Source organism: Pelobates fuscus, chromosome 4 (assembly GCF_036172605.1).
Source record: "Pelobates fuscus isolate aPelFus1 chromosome 4, aPelFus1.pri, whole genome shotgun sequence".
Taxonomy (NCBI): Eukaryota; Metazoa; Chordata; class Amphibia; order Anura; family Pelobatidae; genus Pelobates; species Pelobates fuscus.
In genome coordinates this window covers 100,769,435-100,793,824 of record NC_086320.1, presented here as the reverse complement: position 1 = coordinate 100,793,824, position 24,390 = coordinate 100,769,435, and the positions used below count along the sequence as shown (strand labels likewise).

The following is a 24,390-nucleotide window of genomic DNA, read 5'->3' as shown; positions in this document are numbered from 1 at the left end:
GTCACAGCACGGCGTCGGGCGGCATGTGTGAGGGAACACTACTATGGGTACGTCACATCGGAGCCACGCCCACACATTCATTGTTACGCCCAATGTGGACGGCTTTCCCCGAAATGAAGCTGGGCGTGGCTTGGTGGTGTCACATGAGCTGGCGGAGGGGCGGGGCCGGTGATGGGCGTGTCTGGGGACACAGAGAGGGGAGGAGGGTCAACAAAGCACTGGAGCCGGTGTTCGAACAAGAGCTGTCAGGGAGAGCGGGGGAAGTACGGCGAGAGCAGGTGAGTAACGTGCACTGCCTGCCAGTACTGTGTGTGTGTCACGTGTCTAACCTGTCAGTCAGCCTGGCACTGGTCTATGAACTCAGCAGCCTGGCACTGACCTGTGATCCCAGCCTGGCACCCACCTGTGATCCCAGCTTGGCACTGGTCTATGAACTCAGCAGCCTGGCACTGACCTGTGATCCCAGCCTGGCACTGACCTGTGATCCCAGCCTGGCACTGGTCTATGAACTCAGCAGCCTGGCACTGACCTGTGCTCCCAGCCTGGCACTGACCTGTGCTCCCAGCCTGGCACTGACCTGTGCTCCCAGCCTGGCACTGACCTGTGATCCCAGCCTGGCACTGACCTGTGATCCCAGCCTGGCACTGACCTGTGATCCCAGCCTGGCACTGACCTGTGCTCCCAGCCTGGCACCCCAGCCTGGCACTGACCTGTGCTCCCAGCCTGGCACTGACCTGTGCTCCCAGCCTGGCACTGACCTGTGCTCCCAGCCTGGCACTGACCTGTGATCCCAGCCTGGCACTGATCTATGAACTCAGCAGCCTGGCACTGACCTGGCATCCTAGCCTTGCACTTTGACCTTTGATCCAGTCTGTCAGTGACCTGTGATCACAGCAGCCTGGCACTGAGCTGTGAACCAAGCAGCATGGCCATGTGTACCGTGTACACTCCTTATTCTGCTTCATCATTTCCTATCCCCAGCTGGCTGTCAGAACAGGCTGTGTGCAGGAACTGTCATGGCAATCCTCCTGTTATTGCAATGATTTCTGTGCTAGTGTTTGGACTTTATACAACTGCTACTTTGGCTGCTTTAAAGAACAGCTCACATCATGCTCAGCCAGCAGCTTCACGTGCTGCAGTGTTATAAATCTAGACATATCCGTAGTCTGCTGGCAGAACATTAAGGGAGCTCCAGTGCAGTGGGAGTAGCAGTTGTATATGTCTCTGACCTGCTGGCTGACCTTCATGGGAGTTGTAGACCAGATCAGTTGGAGCGTGACATCTGCTAGCTGACCTGTAAACATTTGGCCACATCTACTGGGTTGTGTATTGTCAATGGTTAATTATCGCTCATTTATATCATGCACACTGTAACACACCCACACATTTTAGCAGCAGTTTCCAACCATGCCAAGCATGGAGCTGTTCTATGCGCCTGATCTTTTCCCACATGTCCCTGGTTTGTGATGTATTTGTATAAATAAAATACATAGCTACAACATCTGTATTTAAGAAAACACACACAATATCAAGTCAATATGTTCTGTCTATATAGTAGTGGCATTAATGGAAACTCCATCTCCCTTCTTTCAGTCATTCTCCCTGCTGTTTGTGAGGTTATTTAGACTTTAGAGTTCTATCATAGATTTTTAGATTATTATTTAGAGTTCTATCATAGATTTTTAGATTATTATTTAGAGTTCTATCATAGATTTTTAGATTATTATTTAGAGTTCTATCATAGATTTTTAGATTATTATTTAGAGTTCTATCATAGATTTTTAGATTATTATTTAGAGTTCTATCATAGATTTTTAGATTATTATTTAGAGTTCTATCATAGATTTTTAGATTATTATTTAGAGTTCTATCATAGATTTTGGGAACTGCCTTCCCCTAGTAAGAACCAGGTCTTTCTCTCAACACATGACCAGGAAGTGTCACAAGTCTACATCACTATTTCATGTCAAGCTGTTCATCTTTGGGCAGGGTGGCTAGCTGACAAGGGCTGCCTAGCGCTGCTTTAAACCCCTCCTTTGTTATTCCCTTCCACACTAATGACTGTAAAATAGATCACACACAAAAGCAGAACCCACTTCTCTCCCCTTTCTCCAATAAACTGGGATGTTCACAGATTTTTCTTGGAACATCACTAAATAACACTTTTATGGGGTAAATAAAGATGTACTAAATAGCCTCAAGTGGTAATTCTCCCTCTTTTGTTGTAAATAATATTGTATTTTACAGCTCCCCTCTGTGTTATATGTTAGTGTTATCATCACAGTTGATCTATTTTAAAGCCCTGTAGAGGGGGGCAAATTGGTTAACCTTGTTGCTGTCTCTGTCCCTACATATCCCATCCTTTTACTATTTTATGGCACCGTAATTAGGGTTATTTACGTGCATATTTTATATCCTCTCCATTTTGCCCCCCAGAGGATTTCATTGCTGTTTGCTGTCCTGAACCACAAATGTGTTCGCTGAATCAGAGAATAGACACATTTCAAAAGATATACTGTCAATGCAGGAGAAAGCCTTTATGGCAGGTCAAAATGCACTTAAATTACACTCTACGTTGACAAGGTCCTTAAAGCAATTATCCCATTTATGTAATTGAAATGACGTCTTCAGCTTTGCATTAGAGAGATACTGTTGCCATTTTGCAAAAATATGATGACTTGCAAAAAGGAGGACATGATTTGCATCATTTGGAAGTTCTCCTAAGATGTATGTTAATGCAACACAGAGGGGATGTTAGGTTATTTTAGAAGATATAATGGATACAGTCTAAAACGTTAGTTGTCATAGTTTGGTGACATCTAGTAGTCTGTAATAAGCTCACAATTGTCATAATACAGAATCTGTTTTAAATGAATTACATTCCCCAAATGTCCTTAACAAGGTCTCTGAAGGGGAATTGAAAAATTCTAACATAGTTTACTTCTATACCAGCAGATATTTCTAGTTATATAACCAATATGTCAGTAAATTAAGAATTATGGCGAATTAGCAAGGAAATTGCACATTTAAAAAAAAAAAAAAAAAAAAAAAAATATATGCCCAACTCAACAGTTTATTCAGTTTGGCCTAAAGTTTGCAATGTCCTTGTTAATTGTATTTTACTCACACTGTAGTGAATTCCCCTTGTTTTATAGTTAATGAATAAGCTAGATCTCACGACAAGAACAGATCCGTGCATTGGAAGCACACTAACCAGGTTATTGCTTAGAAAGAGAGATCACTGTGATTTTAGTGAATAGTTTTAGTTATCCTATAAATAGTGCTGTATTATACATCGTCTAATCATATTAGCTTTAATGTGCATTAATGGAACACTCCCAGACAGTTTAACAGAGTTTACATGGAGTAAGGGGGCACGGACAGCTAATGGCAATCACTGTGCATGCGTCAAATTTTGATGGAAAGGGAGACTATCTACTTCGGACGAAGTGCAGAAGCAGTGAGAAAGGACTGCTGGATTAAAAAACCCTGAGCAAAGTTACTGGCTATAATTTTCCATGTGAGTGTTGTGATTTGCACATAGAATTTGCACTCATGACAACCCCACCATTGGGTAACGAAACAATGGCAATGCTTTTTTTTTTTCATTATTTTCTCTAAATAGTGGGCCAGGAGTTTGTTTTTCTTTTTGTAACTTTACTCTTTTCTGGGAATATTTGGGTATAAAAGAAAGCACACTACCCAATCATGACAGAGCTAATGGATTGATGTAGTTAAAGGGAAACTATAGTGCTAGGAAAGTTGTTTTTCTAGCACTCTACGACCTATAACCCCCTCACCCCCCATGGTTTTGAAGGGGTTAAAAAACCCTTTATTACTTACCTGATTCCAGCACTAATGTCCTTTGGCGCTGCTTCAGTCTCCGTCTTCGCTTCTTCTCTGCTGATGTCAGCTGGTGTGGGGACGACGACATAATGCGCATGTGCGCCAACGCCACGATCGCATTAGGATTTCCCATATAGGAAATCATTGTATAATGCTTTCCTATGTGGTTTGGGGTGATGTTGGATGTGGTCATGCAGAGCTTGAGGATGTCCAGTGTCAGGCAACCAAAAGTCGCCTAAGCACCCTGTCAATGAGCTGAAGAGGTCTGGGTGCCTATATTGTCCCTTTAATAAGTTAAAATTACAGTTACATTGGCTCTTGCTTTGTCTGCATGAGTTGGAACATTTTGCTAGGCTACTTTACAGAAGATTTATTTAGGTAAACAATCCACTGTTTGTAGACCTATTCACGTGCAGATGTTTTCCCCAACTAATATGTACCATGACGCCATGTTTTCAATGTTCCGAGACAGACAGTCCTGACTAAAACTGGAAACCTAAAAAAAAATCTATTTGTGTTTTCAACACAAGAATTTCAAAGGAAGCCTCATTTTATGCTAGTGATTTAAAAACTCATGGACTACATTTCATATGGTATACAGCCAGACTGTTTTTTTAATTTTCTTTAATATAGTTTGCATTCTGGACTCATTAAAGTCCAAAATGCAAACTACATGACTCCAAAATTAGTATTTAATGAAGATAAAATGTTAAATACTCACATTTTGTGTTGGAATTTTACTGAATTTCTTATGAAGTCGAAAGCTACACTTGACAAAAATCAGATCTACCACCATCAAGTTTTGTCATTTCCCATATCTGTGGAATACTCGATAGACCTCGGTATCGAACTTTCGTGCATGCGTGAGAATACAACACTGACGTGGGCTTCTGGCAAATGAAGCACCAGAAGCTAAAGAGGATTGTCAGGAACACCGGGCCCGCGGCCTCCAGACACTAAGCAGAACAGTCACGGTTGGGGGTCTTCGCAAAGTATGCCAATACTCCAAACCGTTACAGTGCCGTGTTAAAGAGACACTCTAAGCTCGATAACAACTGCAGCATACGACCAGCGCTTTCCTACCCATAAACTGTTAAAGTTTGTGCAAACGGTTTGATAGTTACTCTGTCTGTGCTGTTTCTAGCCTGAGATGATATAATGAAGTGAAAGTTTTACTTTAAAATGATTACACCAGCCGATAAAAAGTATGACATCATTCATTTTATAGTAACAAAACCAAGTGTAAAGAGCTTCTAATTTTTTTTTTATTATTTTTTTTTTTACATATCTTTGTTGCAGCCAGCCCAGATAAAAGCAGACAAAACAATGTTCAGAATACTCTGACACTAAGCAGGGCAAAAAGCTTTAACCCTAAGAACCCCCAGTATTCTCTGTTACATTTATTTATCCTTCCTTGGGGTGAACGGTTTGTCCCATGTAGCTGCTTTTATCTGCTCATTTGTATTATGCAATAAAGTTGCTTCTTTCAATCCACAACCAAGGCTTGCGGCCTACACGAGATCGAGCTGTGGAGAGGTGGCCGCTCTCCTAGTTCGATGGCTGATAATCTGACACTCAGCTACCCCCCTTCTCCCCCCGCCCCTGGACTGGTGGAAAATATCCCGATCCCCACTGGCATACTCACCGAGCCTTCGTCCCAAGCAATTTCTCCTAAGCCTGTTATGCCTATAGCAGACCCGCTCAAGATGGCGGACACAAAACCGTTCCCAGAACAAGGGTTCGTCACAGTTAATAAAGACTCACCAAGCTGCAGCAGAGCACATACCAGAACACTTGACCACTTTGACAACTTCTAGGCAAAATTGGAAGCCTGTCTTGTTTCAGTACTGACTCCTGATCGGAGCCACAGGCAGAGAGGGAAGAGGCATGTGGTGAGCAGGCCCCCCCCTGCACGCATCTTCACAATAAGCACCTGAGTCTCCTCACTTTGGCCTACCTGGGCTTAGGGCGAGCAGGGATGCACTCCCTTTGCATTGTCCACTCAGGCGGAAGATCCAACGCCACAGGCGGCGGCAGTCCATCGGGAGCTTCAGCCATCTCCCCACTGGGAAGGACTTAGGCTCAACTGGGAGCATCCGAGTCCGTGGATCCTTGATCCAGGCCTCGGTACCGGCCTGGAGCTGGGAAAACCCCACACTTGACTCCTGCCTCACAGAGCCTCTAGGCTGTCACCCTGTACTGGAGAAACATGGATTAGGCAGAAACTGGATTTATCATCCTGGGCCCACTGCCAGCTGACATACAGTTAGCTCCTACCCATATGCAAAGCTTGCATGTGCCTTTCCTATTTTTTTGAACAGAGAGAGAATAGGGGGCACTCCCGAGACCTACTTTTGTATGAAAGGTGCTGACTCTGTGACCAAAACGTCATGAATAAGAGAATAAATAGTTGCGGCGCACTCAGACTACAAACAAAGAAGGCTACTAAAATGCCTATGTGGCAGAAGCAGCCACAAGAGACTGTTACTTAAACTGTTATATGTTATTCGAACTACCTGTCACTGAATGTACCGTGTATTTTACCAGCCTGTTAATGTAATCGGTTCCCGAACCAGATATACGTAGCCGGTTCGGGAACCGATTGAAAGTACCGAATGCAAGACCACCCTGCTGTGGTCGTGTGCCTCCCATTAATAGAAAGAAACAATGTTGCAAGTACCGTAATTGAGTTCGTGGGTGGCCGCCGGTCGCCTAATCTCCACGTGGCGGCGGCCATCTTAACTGCCGAACAGCGGTGTTTGGTCGTCGAGCGTCTGGAACTAAAATCGGACGCTCGACTAACCAGACACCGCTCAGACCTCCAGGATCACCAAAACGTACGATTCAAACTGCCGAACGGCCCGCCGTTCGGTAGTTTGAATTCCCCAGACTAGGGGATTCATCCGAACGAAAGATTAGAGTCGGATGGCTGAAATGTTCGGTACTTTCTGTTCAGTGAAGTAGACCGACTACAGGGCCAGAATCTATGGAGCTGATTTCGGCTACTGAATCCCTGCAGTCGGTCAAATCTTTAAATGTCTGTAACTCCCGAACCCCTGGTCTGATCTGGGTGAATTTTGAATATGTTGCTCACCCAGAGCAGACCTACCAGGGGACCCCTCATTTGTCACCCCCTGTATTTAGGGGACATCCAGAAACTGGGGAAAACTCTGTTCCCACTAAGGAGCTTAACTGTTAATCTAAGGGGAGGAGAGGGAGAGGAGGTGACTACGATGTGATTGGTTATTTTAAGTTACCTCCCTTGCATGGGGAAAAAGACATAAAAGCAAATGTGTGAATAAAGCTGGCAGTTGACCTCCAAGCTATGTGTCGTCTAGTTCTTGGAGGGAAGGAATTGTAACTACGCTACCTGTTTTATACCTGTCTTGGATTGCTGTTCCTGTCTACCAGCGGAGCTACCTTGGATCATACCTCTACTCCGCTACAGCCTATCTAAGTATAAATATGGGGATTTGGTTCCACAATATGGCCATATGTTGTTAAGCCCACCACTACTTTCAAAGTACCCCATTATTGGTGGGTCCTACACTAAAATGTGGGGGGCAAATAAATAGTAATAGTGTTAAAAATAAAAGTGTTAAATTAAATACTGGTAAGAGGATAGTGAGTATACAAACATATGTGATGAAAGCAATTAAAAACAGTGTTAAAACTAAATAGTTAATGTGTTTGTGCTAAAATTGGTATACTCACTATTGCTTTCATCACTTATGTTTGCATACTCACTATGCTCTTACCAGTATTTAATTTACCAGTATTTAATTTATTTAATAATGCAACTCAGTTAGTCAGGACTTCTTCACATCCAATTTATTTTATCTTACTTTACTATTTTTGTTTCACTCCAATGCCATGTGAATACCTACTATAATCCTGTCATGTACATTGTTGTCATGCTTATTTTTTTCTCATTTCTGTATCATATTAACTATGCCTAAAATTAAAAACAGATTCAGACTCTTGCCTTACCTAGTGCATTGATGAAATAGCCTGTCATTTTTAAGTCCCAGTTCACTTATGACATGTTCCTGCTTGTGAATATGTATTGAGCCTTTCAATTATTTGTTTTGTTTTAACCAAAGTGTGATTTTAGTCTAGTCTAAATATGGCAGAATAATCAAAACTGACAATATTAAATAATACATATGCATTAATTTGAAAAATGAGAGTATCACCCAAATATTACAATGGTAATTTTTTTTTTTTTTTTTGCATATTGGTGAATTGGCCCCAAATGTCTTTTTTCTTTCCTGTAACACATGTGACATTCTAAGCATGTCTGTTCTTGCACACACTATCTACTCATGGGCTTCTGGGCTGTCTCCGGGGTCTTTGTGTCCATAGTGCATTTGAGAGCATAATATGTGAAGAACGCCATAATTGCAGTCTCTTCATTTATAACATGCTTTGTAAATCCAAGCACTCCAACATTACAGGAAATCTTTAGGCCCAAAAAATGCATATTTATTGTTTCATTTGGTTAAGGCATTTAATAAAAATTTTAAAAAGTGTACAATTCTTCTAAAGATACTTCCCTAACCTATAAAATAGGCTGCACAACTTCCTTCCTGACTGGACCAGACGACAGACTGAAATTCATGCCAGGAGCCACTGACATATAATGTCAATGACATTGTTGTGTTCCAAGTACGCTGATTCACACACACTGACACCACATAAATACATTCCTGCAATCACAAATGCTCACACACAATACACGGACCATTCACCCATATGTATGTCTGTATTTACATGCGCATGAATTCAACATAATTACACCTTTTCTTTCATTGGACAAATACACCCTACATTCACACACACAAACTGACATCTTCAGACAAATATACATTTTTGTTCTTTCACCCTGTAGTAACTAAAGGGTTTACTAAACATTGAATTGTGCCTAAGGCTGTTTACTCAGCGGTCTACTCACCTCCGTGTAACTCACTGTTTAATGAATATAACCCATAACATCCATAAAACTGTGTAGTTTAGAGAGGCACTAATAATCTCTCATCTTTTTTTCTAATTGGAGACCCAATATTACCTAATATCAGTATTGTTTTATTTTTTTATGTATACATATAACTACTAGTAACCTTCACATGCTATAATCAGCCAGGTAACAAAATCCACTCTGAGTCCCTGAGAAGCTCCTTCTCGTGCCGTCATATAATGCAGACCATGCCAATGGACATTACATGTCCTGATCGTGAAGCAGCAGCTCTCTAATGCTTGTGTGGCACTGGAGCTTGTTGGCCCTCTGGTGCCCAGTCAGACAGGCACCTGTTGACAAATGCCCGGCTCGCTACGCCTTTGTGGGCCAGGGCTCATGCATTCACAGGCTGGAGGTTGTGCAGATTAACCCTAAAACATACCCTTTATTAGCTGCTGAACTCATTTCTGCAGTCAGTGGCGAACTGTCCCTTTGTTGCACTGCACTAACTTCCATGCTTTGCATTGAGAACAAAGGCCTTGAATTAATATTGCTGGATCAGCCTTCCAAATGATTTAATATTTTTGAATCAACTTTTAGAATGATTTAATATCAATTACTTTTTTAATATATTTTTATGGCGAAAATATTACAAAAGTGACCTGCTGACCATTAAAGCCTTAAAGGGATTCTCTAGTGCCAGGAAAACAAATCTGTTTTCCTGCCACTGTAGAATCCTGGAGTGCCCCCTTCAGACACTTACCTAAATGCAGGGCCGATGTCCCTTGGCACTGGGTCAGGCTCCTCCCCCGCCAACGTCAGCCGTCAAACTTAATGCACATGCGCGGCAATGGCCGCATTAACATTAGGATTTCCCCTTAGGAAAGCATTATTCAATGGTTTCCTATGGGAATTCCGCTGACGCTGAGGTCCTCTTGTATAGCGTGAGGACGTCCAGTGTCGTTTAGATGACCAAAAGTTGAGCTCCTTTCTGCTCCACTGATCAGCCTACAGTAGTAGAAAGACCTCAGGAACTGAGTGCCGCTACAGACTTTCCCGGAGGCGGGCCTGCGACCGTCTTGCTGACGTAAGAGTGTAATGACGCGTTTCACCGGATAGGCTTCTTCAGACCACAGTTATATATATATTATTTAGATGATTACATACCTCCCAACATTTCAAATAGACAAAGAGGGACCCTTTGTTTCTAGCTGTGTGCTTGGGGGTTTGGCCAGGGGCGGGGCTGTTCTGATTAATTTTAGTTGACTTACTAATAACAATTTATGGATCTAAAATGTAAATTATCATAAGAACAATCTATCTTATTTACACAGACTGATTTCTAAGCATTTACTACAGTTTAAAAACACATTACTGTGAGTATTATTGCTGTGGGCTCTGTTTTTCCCCTTAGGCATGCCAACAATATGGAGTGTAAATTAAAGGTCGAAATTAGGGTGAGGCCCTGAGACATCCCTGGAGTGTCTAACTGGTGTACAGGTTCCGGGTAATTTGTTTTTTCCGGTCCCTGCATTAGTGTGTCTTTAAATTAAAGGTCTACTCCCTGAAACCAATTTTCTATAAAATATATTTTGAAGCAAGTACCCATTTTGTTGTTGGTACATCTCCAGTGTTTTCCTTTTTTTTTTTTTTTTAACAGTAAATCCGAGTTGTTACTATGTAGCTTATTCCTGACAACTAAGTGCCTAAATTATTTACAGGGAAATTTACTATGTAGTTAATAATTGAAAAGGTAGAAACAGACAAGAATTTTTGGCTTTTCAGACATGACAAATTCAGATCTTCCATTAGTTCACTGTAATACTTTCACAGTCTGTGCTATGTCTGTCAGAGAAGTACTATCTGTGGGTATACATTATATTTCCGATTCCATTCTGTGTGATTCTAACGATAAGCAGTTTGTCTGTACAACATTTTGATGGAAAGCTTTGATCTTTACACCAGGTGTAATGTCTGGAGATGAGCTATTTTCTGTTGGTGGCATAGACTAAATATTTCACAAAAAACTAAGAATAAAGCTACTGGAAAGGTTTATTGAACAGGGATTGTTTTAAACTTTAACCTGCTATCACTTTAGCCATTTTATTCTGGGTGGTATTCGTGAAAGAATATTTGAAGCCCATCTTTTAAAATTGTATTTATTTTAGTTACATATAAATCCTTTTAATTGCCATGGTTTTGTTGCATTGTATGGCAACGGGACAAACGGCTCTTGGTAGACCTAGGCTGACTTCAGCAGAGTCCGCATATTTTCTGTTTACTGGATATGGCTATATATCACTTGGTACTGTATAACTAAAGGTATGATGACAAAGTTCTAAAGTGAACACTTCCTATACCATCTAGGTGCTGCCATTTTTTTTTCAGTTCCTGGCACATGACGCTACATTATGTGTAATGTACAAAAACATAAAACGGGGATCTATGGAAGATCCTGTGAGAAGGGAAATCTCCCCAAGTCTGGCTTTGGAGGGTGCAAATGGCATTGTAGAACATCACACAATGCCCTTTTGTATAATAACTTGCAAGAAATGGCTGATGGCAAAGCAAATGCAATCCAAGTAAAGCTACACCATTTACAGCTGTGATCTAAGATTTAAGAAACGCCTGAGGCCTGAGACAAAAGCATAACCTGATGACCCCCCTTATGTTAAGACTTCACCCCATGTAGCCTCTTTTTATTTTATTTTTTTTACGTTAATTTACAGTTAATGTGCCCAATCCCTGTGGCAGACCATCTGGTACCCTGACTGGGTACCTCCACCAACACTATTCCTAGCTATTCCTGGGACACCATAAGCACTTTCAGCCTTTAGCCACTGCTTGGCTGGGGTCTTGCCATCTCTTCCCACCCTGGACCAGTGTCCTGGATCAAGTTCCCAGTGGTTAATGCTCTCCTCCAGAGAGTATAGCTGTACAGTAGTAATTATAGCCAGTATTGCATTCCCCCCACACATTAGCCGAGACTTAAAGGGACATTGTAGGCACCCAGACCACTTCAGCTCATTGAAGTGGTTTGGGTACTGTTTCCCTTTTGCACTTGGTGAATGTTTACATTGCAGCACTAAGTCTGCCCTCAGTGGCTGTCTACCAGACAGCCACTCAGGACGCTTCCGGATTCGTAACAAACTTTTGGTCCTTTATCCTCACGGACCTTCAGCGTCAGATTTTCCCCATAGAAAAGCATTTAATAATGATTTCCTATGGGGAGGTCTAAAGCGTGCGCGGCCATTGCCGCACATGCGCATTAGGTCTCCCCTAATGGTGGGGGAAGAGCGTGGGCAGAGCCTGACCCAGCGCCGAGGGACATCAGCGCTGGATTCAGGTAAGTCGCTGAAGGGGTTTTAACCCCTCCAGCGACATGAGATGGGGGCGGGAGGGAGGGGGCACTCCAGGATTCTCTAGTGCCAGGGAAACTGGTTTGGAGAATCCCTTTAATGCTGGGAGTAGATCTGTTTAATGCAGGCAAAGCTTCAGAATTTATACACACAGTAAACTCCTCCCCTGTGCCTGAGCGATAATTGAGTCAGAACTGTACAAACTCCATTATCTCCAGGTACAGAAAAACACACAATTTCACAACACCCCAAAAGTACCTCCAAAATCCATGGAAACCCCTCAAGAGTCACATCCCTAGATAGCCCTGATTTGAGTGACCATCATATCCAAAAAAATCACTCAGATCTGTTCAGTGTTTCAGATTTTCCATGGTAGTCAACTTTTGACCGATCGCACACGTGTTGTCTGCCCAAAATAGTTCCATAAGAAAAGTGGTAGCGGTTGGTCAATTTCGAGAGTCTAAAACTGAACAAAATACCCAACCGATCCTCTGGCTCCTAGGTAGCGATTGTTCGCCTAGTTCATGCGAACAATCCTACCAACCGGCACTCCCCTGACATGAATAGTTACAAAGCAGGCGTTCTTCAAAGTTCAGCAGTGTTCGCGAGTTAGAGTGTCCGATTTTAGTTCCATGCACTCGACGACCAAACGCGCTGCCTGCGTTTGTGTAAACAAAATGGCCGCCAACTCAGTTCCCATGTGTTCGTGCATGCGAATGGTATCCACCCAGCCAAACACTTCAGAATCTATAGTGTGAGAACGATGATGGAGGTGTCAGGAGAGGTCAATTGGGGTTAACAAGTTTAGAGGTGGTCTGCAGTTCGTGGGTTTGTTCGGTTCCCGATCAATACAGGGAAACCACACAAACTAAGTATTTTAAAGGGTCTTTTACATGGCCCATAGTCCTTGGGCAGGAGGCTAGCCAGCAGGCTCCTCCAGGGGCTTGTAGCAGAGGCATGTTTGCCACAACCCCCTTATCCATTTAATGTTAAAACTCACCTAGTCTGTGTGTCAAACAACCCCCATCCACAGAAATTTCCATGTCCTCCCCCGTAACAGGTAAATGATACCAGATATTACATTGTCACATCCAATTAACCAGTCTCCCTTATGAAAAACAATTAACGATCTCCAAATTTTCCCACAGGCAGTTGAAGATTCCCACCACCCTCGTAGATTAGTCCCCAGTCAACCGCAGACCTCCATCTGTCTTCCGTTTTTTCCCTACTACACCCTCTCCTGTCACCACTGTGTAACCCTTCATAGCCAAGCAGCATAATCTTAGTGAGCATTCCTTTTAGACTAGGTTTGTGGTCCAATATCATGACGCCCCTTAAACCACATATAGGGATCTGATGTAAAGGGAACCACATCTGGACTTCACTCCTAAAGCTTCCTCTCCCCCTTGTACCACCTCTGATACTGACCGCACATGTAACTGCTAATTCCCCTATCTTTCAGTTGATGTCTCTACCTGTATCTTGCTGCTACCTATTATTCAGGTAGCAAGACCAGGTAGAATTGACCTGACCTGACCTCACTGGCTTTCAGGAGGACCATTAGCAGCTTAGTGAGCACTATACAAGGTTTTTTTTTTATTTTTATTTTTTTACCACACATTGGGCTTTGGGAAGCAGATGCCCGATGTAAAAAGAAAAGGGGACCCCCTCCACCACTAATTTTCTAATGCACCTCCACCACATGGTGAATTTCCTCTAGAATATACATGTAGAGGGGTGGCAACACACCCCAAATTGGATAGCCATGCAAAAGAAAGTATAATTTTATAGCCTCTGTTTGACTGCAAATAAATGTAATAAAGTGGATGAATGTGCTGCGTGCTCCCATAACTGGCTTAGTAAAACTGCTTCATCATATTCTTTCTTCAGCTCCTGATACTTTATCGTCTAAGAGCCTGTGTTATTACTAGTCTTGAAAATGCATACGAGTACAACACAAGGTCTATCGAGGAGACTGCATGATCCCCATCAGACCAGCTCTTGCAATGAGCAAGAGGATGCCTATTACTGACAGCTGACACTAGCAATGGCTGTGGGATTTGTCCAAACATGACAATGGAATCTCTGCTTTAAAAAAAAAAAAAAAAAAGTTTTCTCAAAATCTACCATGATATATTTCATCGCCATACGTTTAACTACGAACAAGAGATATATATATAAAAAATATTAGTAGCAAAATGGCTATAAATAAAAGCATTGAATTAAAATGGACTCAGAGGGTTAAACTGTATGTCCTACATTATGTGTGTATTTCATTTTTGGTTGGGAGGATGGTGATTTCAATTTTATTGTGGTAACTGTTTCCTTTTGTTTATTTTATTTACGGTAATTATGTGTCTTATTTTGGCTGCTGTTGCAGATTCCATAACATTTCATTATAATTCTACGAAGCTCCAGATTAAACAGAGTAATATTTTATTGTGATTATGGGATGTGGCCATTGCCCCAGGCACCCTATTTCAGACGCTGATTAATTAACTGTGATTGTCTGGCTTGTTACATACACGTAGTAGGACAGTGACTAGGTCATTGTCTATTTCTCCTATGAAGTCGGCCACTATATTTAAACAGATTGGATGGTCCCTGGACACAATTGAGTTACACATTGCTAGTCTATCTGTCACCCCACCCAGGCACCCGCCACAGACGCCTACTCCATGTCCCTGTACGGATTTGATCAGGGCGATCTCAGCTTGGCACAAAGGGACTGCTTTGAATAGTAATGTGTGGTTTAATAGAAGCATCTTATTTAAAGGAACAGACACTTATTAAACTGTGTAACATAATGCCTTTTCGTGTTTTTGTTTTTTTTGTCTTTGTTTTTCTTTTGTTTGCTTTTTTACTATTTTACACACTTGCGTTTAAAATAAATAATAGTTCACCATGTTATGTGTTATCATTGCTTTTTTGCTTGTTGCATCTTTAGTGTATTCATGAAACTCTTAATGTATAATCCAGCAGGGGTAGTGATCAGAGAAGGACATGTTCACAAACTATATGATGTAAGAGTTGATTTATGGAAATTGCACTGTGAATAGCTGTACAAAGGGAGCTGCCATTACCATGAAATGCAGTGCACATAAAATCACTTGTCGTTTTTTTTTTATTTTTTTATTTTTTTTTAATGTGACTGGAAATAAACACAGGGAACAAATATCAGTTGAGCTTACAAACCTAAGGTTTCTACAGGATTTAGTGCAAGGAACTGGTCTCTTTATAGCGGCATATATTACATGTTATTTTAGTAAAATCGGTATGGCTGGAATTAAAGCATTATCATCTTAATGCTATAGTGCTCCTGCCTCTAGTTAGATATAGCACCCCCCTCCCATTTGCAATAAAACTTTAAAATAGTTTTACTTTTTACAGCACCGAAGGAGCTCACATCTCGGCCTCTCGCATTGTCATGGAGAATGCATGGCCACCTCTACAACGGTCCAGTCCAATGCTCATCATAGAGCAGCATTGGGGACATAATGCACATCTGAGGCGAGTGCTCCATGCACATTCTAACTGCATCATTAGAAAGCATTGATTAATGCATTCCTAGGGGTTTCCACATCACTTGGCCGAGTTATATGTCAGTGCAGCGGACGTGCCTCTAGATGCTGTCATACTGACTGCCACTGGAGGTGGACTTTACCCTGCAATGTAAACATTAGTTTAAAAAAAAAAAAGTGGACAAGGATGCTGCTGCACTTAGACCACTTCATTGCAATGAAGGGGTCTAGGTGACTATAGTGACTCTTTAAATTACAATGTAGTGTGTCTTTTTTTTCCCCTTTTATAAATGGGAGTGCTGAAGTATGTTTTGCTCCTTGTAGTGTAGCTTTATAATTGAACCACATATCCCACAACTTATTGCTGCTCTGAGGCTTATTAAACGTGTAAATGTCTCTACCGAAAACAATGAGAGGACACGATATGCATATAAATATCAACCACTTCCTAGATATCCATATTTATTTTTCACATTGCAAATTTGAGCTCTTTTCAGATATTAACTGGGCAGTAATGTCATAGGAATATCAGCTGAGTGTTAGTTGCTACGTGGGGAGTACCTCTTGGTTATTTTAATGGTAGCCAGATCTGCTGCAGGCTCTACAACTTTCAACATATATGCTGACCGCTAAATTCCATATTCCATAAACCTGCTGCAGGAGTTTATGGAATATACACAGCACTGCCCATGCCAAGAATGGGAGGTCCATGTGTGGCTGAGAAATGTCAGCAGTATGCTGCAGATGGCAAAGAGAGGAGTATAATTCTTAAAGAAACACTAAAGGCACCCAGACCACTTTATCTCAATTTTAGCGGCCAGGATGGTTTTGTCACTTTAACCCTGCAATGTAAACATTGTAGGGTTAAATCCACAGTCTTCCTGACATCCACTAAAGGCACTTAATGGACCACGGGTAATTTGAATGGTTACCATAGCTATTTCCTTTCCTTCAGCCGTTCAGGAACCCTTACAACAAACAGGCATCCATTTTTCCCCCAGTAACTGGACGAAACACAGTCCTGGAGGTTACAACACTGACTGACTTTTATTTTGTACACATGGATTTTACAGACACAGACCCCTACATGGGGTCTCCAACACGAAAAAAAACAACATAATGTTTCAATCCCAAGAAGCTGAAGGGGGAGGGAGGAAGGACAATGCATCTAGGCTAAACTGGGCTGGCAGTGTCTCTGTGGCAACGTCCTGCTATGACAGGAAAAGGGAGGGGGAAAGGGGGAGAGACACAGATAGCAATACATTTCACTTCTATACTTTACAAAACTGCTGCATATACAGGTAAAATCCCCAAAGAGCATAGAAATACATGGGAAAAACCACAGAGGGACCACACGATACAAGTGGAATATACAGTGGGCATGGTACTTGGTGACGGCGGTCCGTCACAGGCACTTTCTCCTCCTGCCCAAGAAAAACTCCATCCAAGAATCAAATGCTGCTGTATTTGATGAGGAGCACAGTGTTTGTCCGCGCATGCACATCTCCAATAAATTTTTTCTCTGTGTGAAGCAATGGGTTGGAGGATATCGCAGGTGATGTCAGCGGAGGCAGAGCTGGTGGCTGCAGAAGGGGAGTCCTGGAGCTGGAAACCAGTTGAGTAATCTCTTTTAATCTTTTATTTTTAGCTGGAAAGGAGGTGGATGGAAGGGAACCTAGAGTCTCAAAATAAGGATCGTTATTTTTGGGACTATAGGTTCCCCTTTATGATACAGGAGACATAAAGAAATGAAAGCTAAAAAGGACAGAAAAACATGACTGTGCGGCTTTAAACAGAAAGCCACTAGCCCAGTGATTTATTTATTTTTAAAAGAGAGGGTTGGGCACAGGGACAGTGTCTGCACTCACTCCTAAGCCTTGCTATCATTCACAAGCAATCAACAAGAGTGATAGATGTAGGACTTAATTCATCACTGTATGGCACAGTGCTGTTGTTTTTATTTATTTATTTTTTATTTTAGTTTTGCCTTCATACAGTTAACTCCAAGCCTGGAGAAAAGAACAGAAAACTATATTTATGTATTTATTTGAATCACTGAGTTATATAGTAACTAAAGGGTTAATTGATTTTGTGGGAGGCAGATATACAGAAGGACAATAATAGGGGTTGTGGGACAGTCTATCCCTGTGAGTGAGCAGGTAAGATGGAGAGTAGACGTCACAAGTCAGAAAATACTGGCAAATATCTGATACTGACTGATACGGTTTTTCAATTTGCAGCATGCTTGTTTACCTATCACGATCTACAAACATTGCCTTGCTGGGACAGCCATTCATCCTCTAGGGACCATATTTTGTGATTTCATGTCACTTGGTGTGGAGGGGTTAATAGCTTTTTATCCCAGTAAATTGTCTTCAGACAAACATACATCGCTTTGTAAACTTTGTGGAAAACCACTGTCCCAGGATTGTGCCAAGCTCCACTTTCGCTTAGTATTTAATTCACCATTGGTGCCATAATTGACAAATGCTGTAGGCCCGCAATTCCTAAAATCTGACCATGACTGCAGTTTATTGCCTGCTAACAATCTTATAATTTTGAAAAATTATTCCACGAATCGCTTGTCCCCAAAACAAATGAGGGAGAATATATGTTTATAAAAACGTGTGAGTACTGTTTAGTCACTCTGCCTTGGCTCAATTTGCTTATTTTGTGGGTAATTTCCTTTAAAGATTGTTCCAGAAATCAGGAAGTGATTTATCCGTCTGTCCATTTATCCATTCCAATATAATCCGGGTATGCAATTTTCTTTCTGTGTTTATTTTTTTTTTTTCTGGCAGTGGGTTTTATTGACCATAATGGTGGTTGCTGTTATTTAAAATGTGATCCCTACTGCCATAGACACAATTAGTGGTGTTGCTTTCAGACCAGTGACTCTCAATTTAATCTCACAATACTATGATTGTTAGTTTAAGAGGGTGTTTTAGTTTGTGTATTTTGGGGTAAAAGGCGCATGTGTGCCAGTTAATAACTAAGCCTTGTTTTCATTGCAGAAGCAAGAGTGTTTGCTGAGAACGTAGCCCAACGATCGTCCGACACACCAGTTGAATCTGCAAGGTAAATTGGTGTGGGATTTACAGTATTTTGGTTGATAATGTGGACAATGGCGAGTAGTACTTTCATTCAATTGTTCATTTTGCCTCTAGACTTTGTTTTTGGGAGCTTTAACTATTGTTCTTCAATAATCTAGATTTTTCTATAAGTACTTTTGCAGAGATACAGATTATTATTATTATTATTATTATTATTGCCGTTTATATTGCGCCAACAGATTCCGTAGCGCTTTACAATATTATGAGAGGGGATTTAACTATAAATAGGACAATTACAAATAAACTTGCGGGAACAATAGGTTGATGAGGACTCAGTTGTTGGCAAATTGGATTCCACAAATATGATAATTTATTAAAAAAAAAAGATTTGTGGCCCAGTAGCAAGTTGGGCGATAAAATATCTTTCTGAAATGAGACGTCCAATTTTTTTCTACGTGACCTGTTTGAGAAGCTGTCATGCCTCCCTAATATCCCTCCTCAAGGCCCACTTAACTCTTTTTTTCTTTTACCCTTTCTGTATTGACCTTTTTTTTTTCAAGTAGCTGTTTGGGTGTTTACAGGTGCCTAGTCACGTTTGACACCATAACCACTGCAGTATTATTGCTAGAATGGTCCTTTAATTTTCTACTGTTTGCCATTTTTATTTCAAAACCTTGCCAAAAATGAAATATAAAACCAATATTTTGTAAAACATTACATATCATTATTTAATATTAATCCACAATCATTTATTGTACTATTAATATGATTGTGGATTAATATTACATTATGATATGTGATGTTTGACAAAATGTTGTGTCATACATTACATTTTCATATCCCTAAATCGGCAAAGCGCCTGTCCCTCATTTAGTAGCTTGTAACTTGGCATAAACCTTATTGGTTTTAGAATTTGTTTTAAATAAGATGTGATGTGCTCTATTTCAGACAACTTGATAACATAACTAACTTTTAGTCAGTCCTAAAGTCTCCCTCTATATGACCATCTCTTAAAACATTTGAAATGTCGAGATGCCCACCATTATTTCATTTCTTTGTGTTATTTGTGGAAAATGAAGCGATTGTGTGGGATGTTTACACTTTGAGCAGTATACATTGGGACATTTTCAGTAGACTTGGTGAAATTTTATGGTTGTGAAAAGTAAAATTCCACAAACTAAAGACAGAATATCTGAAGGACACTTTAGACCCAGGACCTATTTTGAATGCATTAACTATATATATATATATATATATATATATATATATATATATATATATATATATATATATATATATATATATATATATATAAAAAACTTGCTATATTCTTTCAGATAAATTAACCCTTTATTAAGGAACACTATAGCGATAGGAATGTAAACCTGTATCCCTAAAGATAATTTTAGACTAAGACCCCCCGCCGTTAAAAATAAAAGGTAGGGGGGCGTGGCTAACCGCCGAGCTTAATGGTCGCTTGATCCCGAGCTCTGGCTCCCAAGGCCGCCAATATATCAAATTTCGGATATTTAGGACCCACAACTGGAAAAAAAAAAAGCGATATGGCACAAACCAAAACAAAGAGAGGCTCGGTAAAGAGCGAAAAAATTAATTTCTTCGGAGGCAAGCACCAAACGGAGACCGCGGAACAACTGAGGCCTTCACAAGATGGCGACGCCAGCCCGATGCCTCGAGACACACAATCAGACGCGGGAGCGCCTACAGCACCAGAGCAGCTCACACGAAGCTATATACAAGAAGCGCTGGACAACATGTCCCAGAAGCTAATCATGTCGTGGCAACACTCCATGGACTCTCTACGAAGGGACGTCCAGGAGGTCAGCAAACGAATGACACACGTGGAATCCAAAATGGAGGAGTTTACCACGGCTCACAATGACTTGGCAAGTCATGTGGAACGCCTGGAGAAACAACTTACTGCGACAGAGATGAAAATGGCAGACCTTGAGGATCGGTCCAGAAGGAACAACCTGCGGCTGCGGGGAGTCCCCGAATCGGTTGGACCGGAGGATCTGCAGGTATTTATCAGAGGCCTGGTAAGGGCCTATGCACCTGATGTCCCGAGCGACATGTTACTCCTGGACCGGGCACACAGGATCCCCAAGCCCAGACACCTACCCGATACTGTGCCGAGAGATGTACTTACTCGAGTACACTACTTTCATATAAAAGAGATCATAATACGTGCCAGTAGGAATAGAGATGCACCGCACCCAGACTACCCAACAGTAAAAATATTTGCGGATCTGTCCGCTGCCACATTAAAGAAACGAAGAGAGTTCTCACACATTGCAGACAGCTTACGAACCAATGGACTGAGATTTAGATGGGGATTCCCGACAAAAATGGTGGTCTCCCGCGAGGGCAAATCCCACATGATTACCTCGCCAGAAGACGGAGCGCGGCTACTGCAAACCTGGGGCATGATAGGTAAAGAAGCAGAGAAATTGATGACATCTACTCGTCGAATCCCAGTGGACTGGACCACGATACCTACGAAACGCAAAGATCAGGAACATTAAACAACGAAGATGGTGACCCGTTTAATAGCTGACCATAAATCATACAGGCGTCCGATATGCCTTAAACCTAAGGAGAAATCTATAGACACATAGGACTTGTTATAGGCAGAGCCAGGAGAGGACAAGAAGCATCATCAGCTACAAAAGGCAAAAGACAGAGACACCAAACCATTACAGAGATGCCGGAGACACCAAGCAGTGAATAAGCTGCTAACCCCCCTCGTCCTACACTTATACCTCGGAAGAGACTGTAGTAAAGAAATAAGGAAGGAGGAAGAAGGCACGAGGAAAAATGAGAGAAAAGAAACGAAAGCAATGGGACATTTAAGTTAATTTAACACCTGCTTAAAAGTTCAGGTATCGTATATACAGGTGTATTGAACTGAGGGGCTGGTCCGGACTCTCATGTTCCCTTTTTGGGTATATAACCATGTGGGGGAGGGTAATGGGATGTGCCACAGACGAGCTGTTTCTGGGTTATACATTATATGAAAAACAAAGGTCCCCAACCCCCAAAGGGAAATAATGACTTTACACAAAATTTTTAAGGAATGACTTGGAGGGTCCCAATATGACAATATAATTAGAGGCCAGGTGACTGACCAACTATGGGCAAGATAATATTCGAACATACACCCCTCTAAGTTGAGAGGGAAAAAAAAAAAAAAAGGGGGAAAGAGAGGGGACAGAAGAGGGCAAGATACCTTATACTGACTCATATATATCTTGCATCCCATTAACACATAAAGGAACAGCACTTACCCTGGGTTAATCGGTAGTATGCCTGAATGACACAACATAGATGAATATAGATAGATGCAACTGGTATATATGACCCCAAGAAGTTCGAAATGGGAATGCATTATTATTTACTGTGGCTTGATGTTTTTCTTTTTGTGGTTTTTCTCTTTTGGTTTTCTATGTTTTTCCTCATTATGTGGTTCTCTCCTGGTTTACCATTTCAGCAAATACAGGAATCTCCTCCTAGGGTTCATAATAGGTCGCATATGGGTCACCACACGCACGACTAGGTCCTAAACCAGTGAAATAAAATGTTAAGGCCGTTAGCCACCCTAACAGATATTTAGATATCTACCCCCCATGGCTCCGCAAACAGGCGCCATGACCCCATCTGGGGTAAGTTGTAAAAATCCAAGTTATACCCCACCCGCTCACCTGACACTTTCCTACCCCCTCCATCGACCCGGTAAACACAAGATCATAAAAGATCACTCACTACATGCCGTAAGTCTACAAACACAATTCTTGAACTTATTGTTGGTGGCAACCACACGAATTAAAACACTCATAAGGCGGACGAGGTCTACATTAGGGCATAATATAATACTTGTAAGCAACCATCTACCCTTCACAAATGAATGTGACAATAAAATCGCATAATGTAAGGGGTCTCAACACCCCGCATAAACGCAGGGTCCTATTAGAAGAGCTAAAGAGAAACCAGATAGACATTATGTGCATACAAGAGACGCACTTTAAACATAGTAAAGTCCCAGAATTTGGTATCAGAGACTTTCCGACCCAATTTCACGCGACCCACTCTTCTAAATCCAGGGGAGTGTCTTTTCTTTTTCACAAGTCCCTCACGTTTGAACTGTTGCAACTCAGAAAAGACACACAAGGTCGCTATCTCATTATATACTGTACTATCAACACGGTCAACTACACGCTGGTGGGAATATATAGCCCAAACTCAAACCAAAGAAACTTTTTGCTTAAAGTTCTTAATAAAATTCCACCCATGCAGAAATCATCCATTATACTGTGCGGGGACATGAATCATGTCTTACACCCAGTGACAGACACATCACTTGCTCCTGACGCTCCCAGAACAAAACTCCTCACACAACAATGCAAATCATTAAATAAAGTAATTCTGGAACATAACCTATACGACTTATGGAGGATTCACCATCCCAATGAAAAGGGGTACTCGTATTTCTCCCATATTCATAAAACCCATTCCAGAATAGATATGATTTTAGTAACTGCTGACATTTTAACAAGGGCTAAGACGAGTGAGATTGGAGATATTGTATGGTCTGACCATGCCCCGGTAACAGCAACGCTGCAGACAACTTTTGACCATAAGGGGAAACCCCCATGGCGCTTAAACGATGGCCTTCTCATGCAGGAGGAATATTGCTCCCAAATGAGTCAGAACATTAGAGAATATTTTCACAAAAACACACTACCTGAGCTAGAACTTACAACTATTTGGCAAGCCCACAAGGCGGTAGTTAGGGGGCTGCTTATTAGCAGAGCGGCTTTTTAAAAAAAATCTAAAGAACAAAAATATCACGCTCTCTTGAAAAGACTGAGGGACTTACAATTAGCTCAATACTCCACCCCCTCTGATACCCTAGAGAAAGACATAGCCTCAATTACAAAACAAATAAATGAGATACTACTACAAGAAACAGCACATATGCTTCAGAACTTGAAAATACGGACTTACACCCAGGGCAATAGAGCTGGGAAAGCCCTGGCATCGCTTTTAAGACAGAAACAAGCCCAATCGAAAATTCCATACTTACACAACCACACAGGAAGGAAAATACATGATCCGAGAGGAATACTAGCAGAAATGGTAAAATTCTACGAAACATTATATAACATAAGACATGACCCCAAGACGCACCAACCTTCCACACAAGAGATACACAGCTTTTTGTCTAAAATTTCCCTGCCTACACTAACAAACGACCAAAGCAGACAATTGGGAGCACCCGTCACCTTGCATGAAGTTCTACAAGTAATAAAGTCGCTCCCACCGGGTAAATCACCGGGCCCGGACGGGCTCACTAATTCATATTATAAAAAATTTGGCCAAGATCTAGGACCACACTTGGTAGATACATTTAATCGTATAATGGCCACAGGAACTATGCCTCCGGACATGTTGACGGCACATATAGTCACATTACCCAAACCAGGTAAACCCCCTCACAAGCCCCAAAACTTACGGCCCATATCCCTTCTGAACACGGACACTAAAATATTAGCCAAGTTATTTGCCACAAGACTCGCAGACATGATGCCCTCGATCATAAAACATGACCAAGTGGGGTTCGTGAAGGGAAGACAAGG

At 41.6% G+C, this 24,390-nt stretch overlaps 1 protein-coding gene across 2 annotated transcripts in view; it reads left to right on the top strand.

The window, feature by feature from the left end:
- The first annotated feature begins 192 nt into the window (after positions 1-192).
- Positions 193-24,390, top strand: part of MAPRE2 (microtubule associated protein RP/EB family member 2) — a 198,156-nt gene continuing 173,958 nt past the window's right edge. The window contains exons 1-2 of one of the 2 annotated variants that reach the window (XM_063451427.1): positions 193-278; positions 18,698-18,761. The gene's annotated coding sequence lies outside the window, so the exon portion shown is untranslated. The remainder of the gene's footprint in view (positions 279-18,697; positions 18,762-24,390) is intronic. The other variant, XM_063451426.1, reaches the window with a different exon arrangement.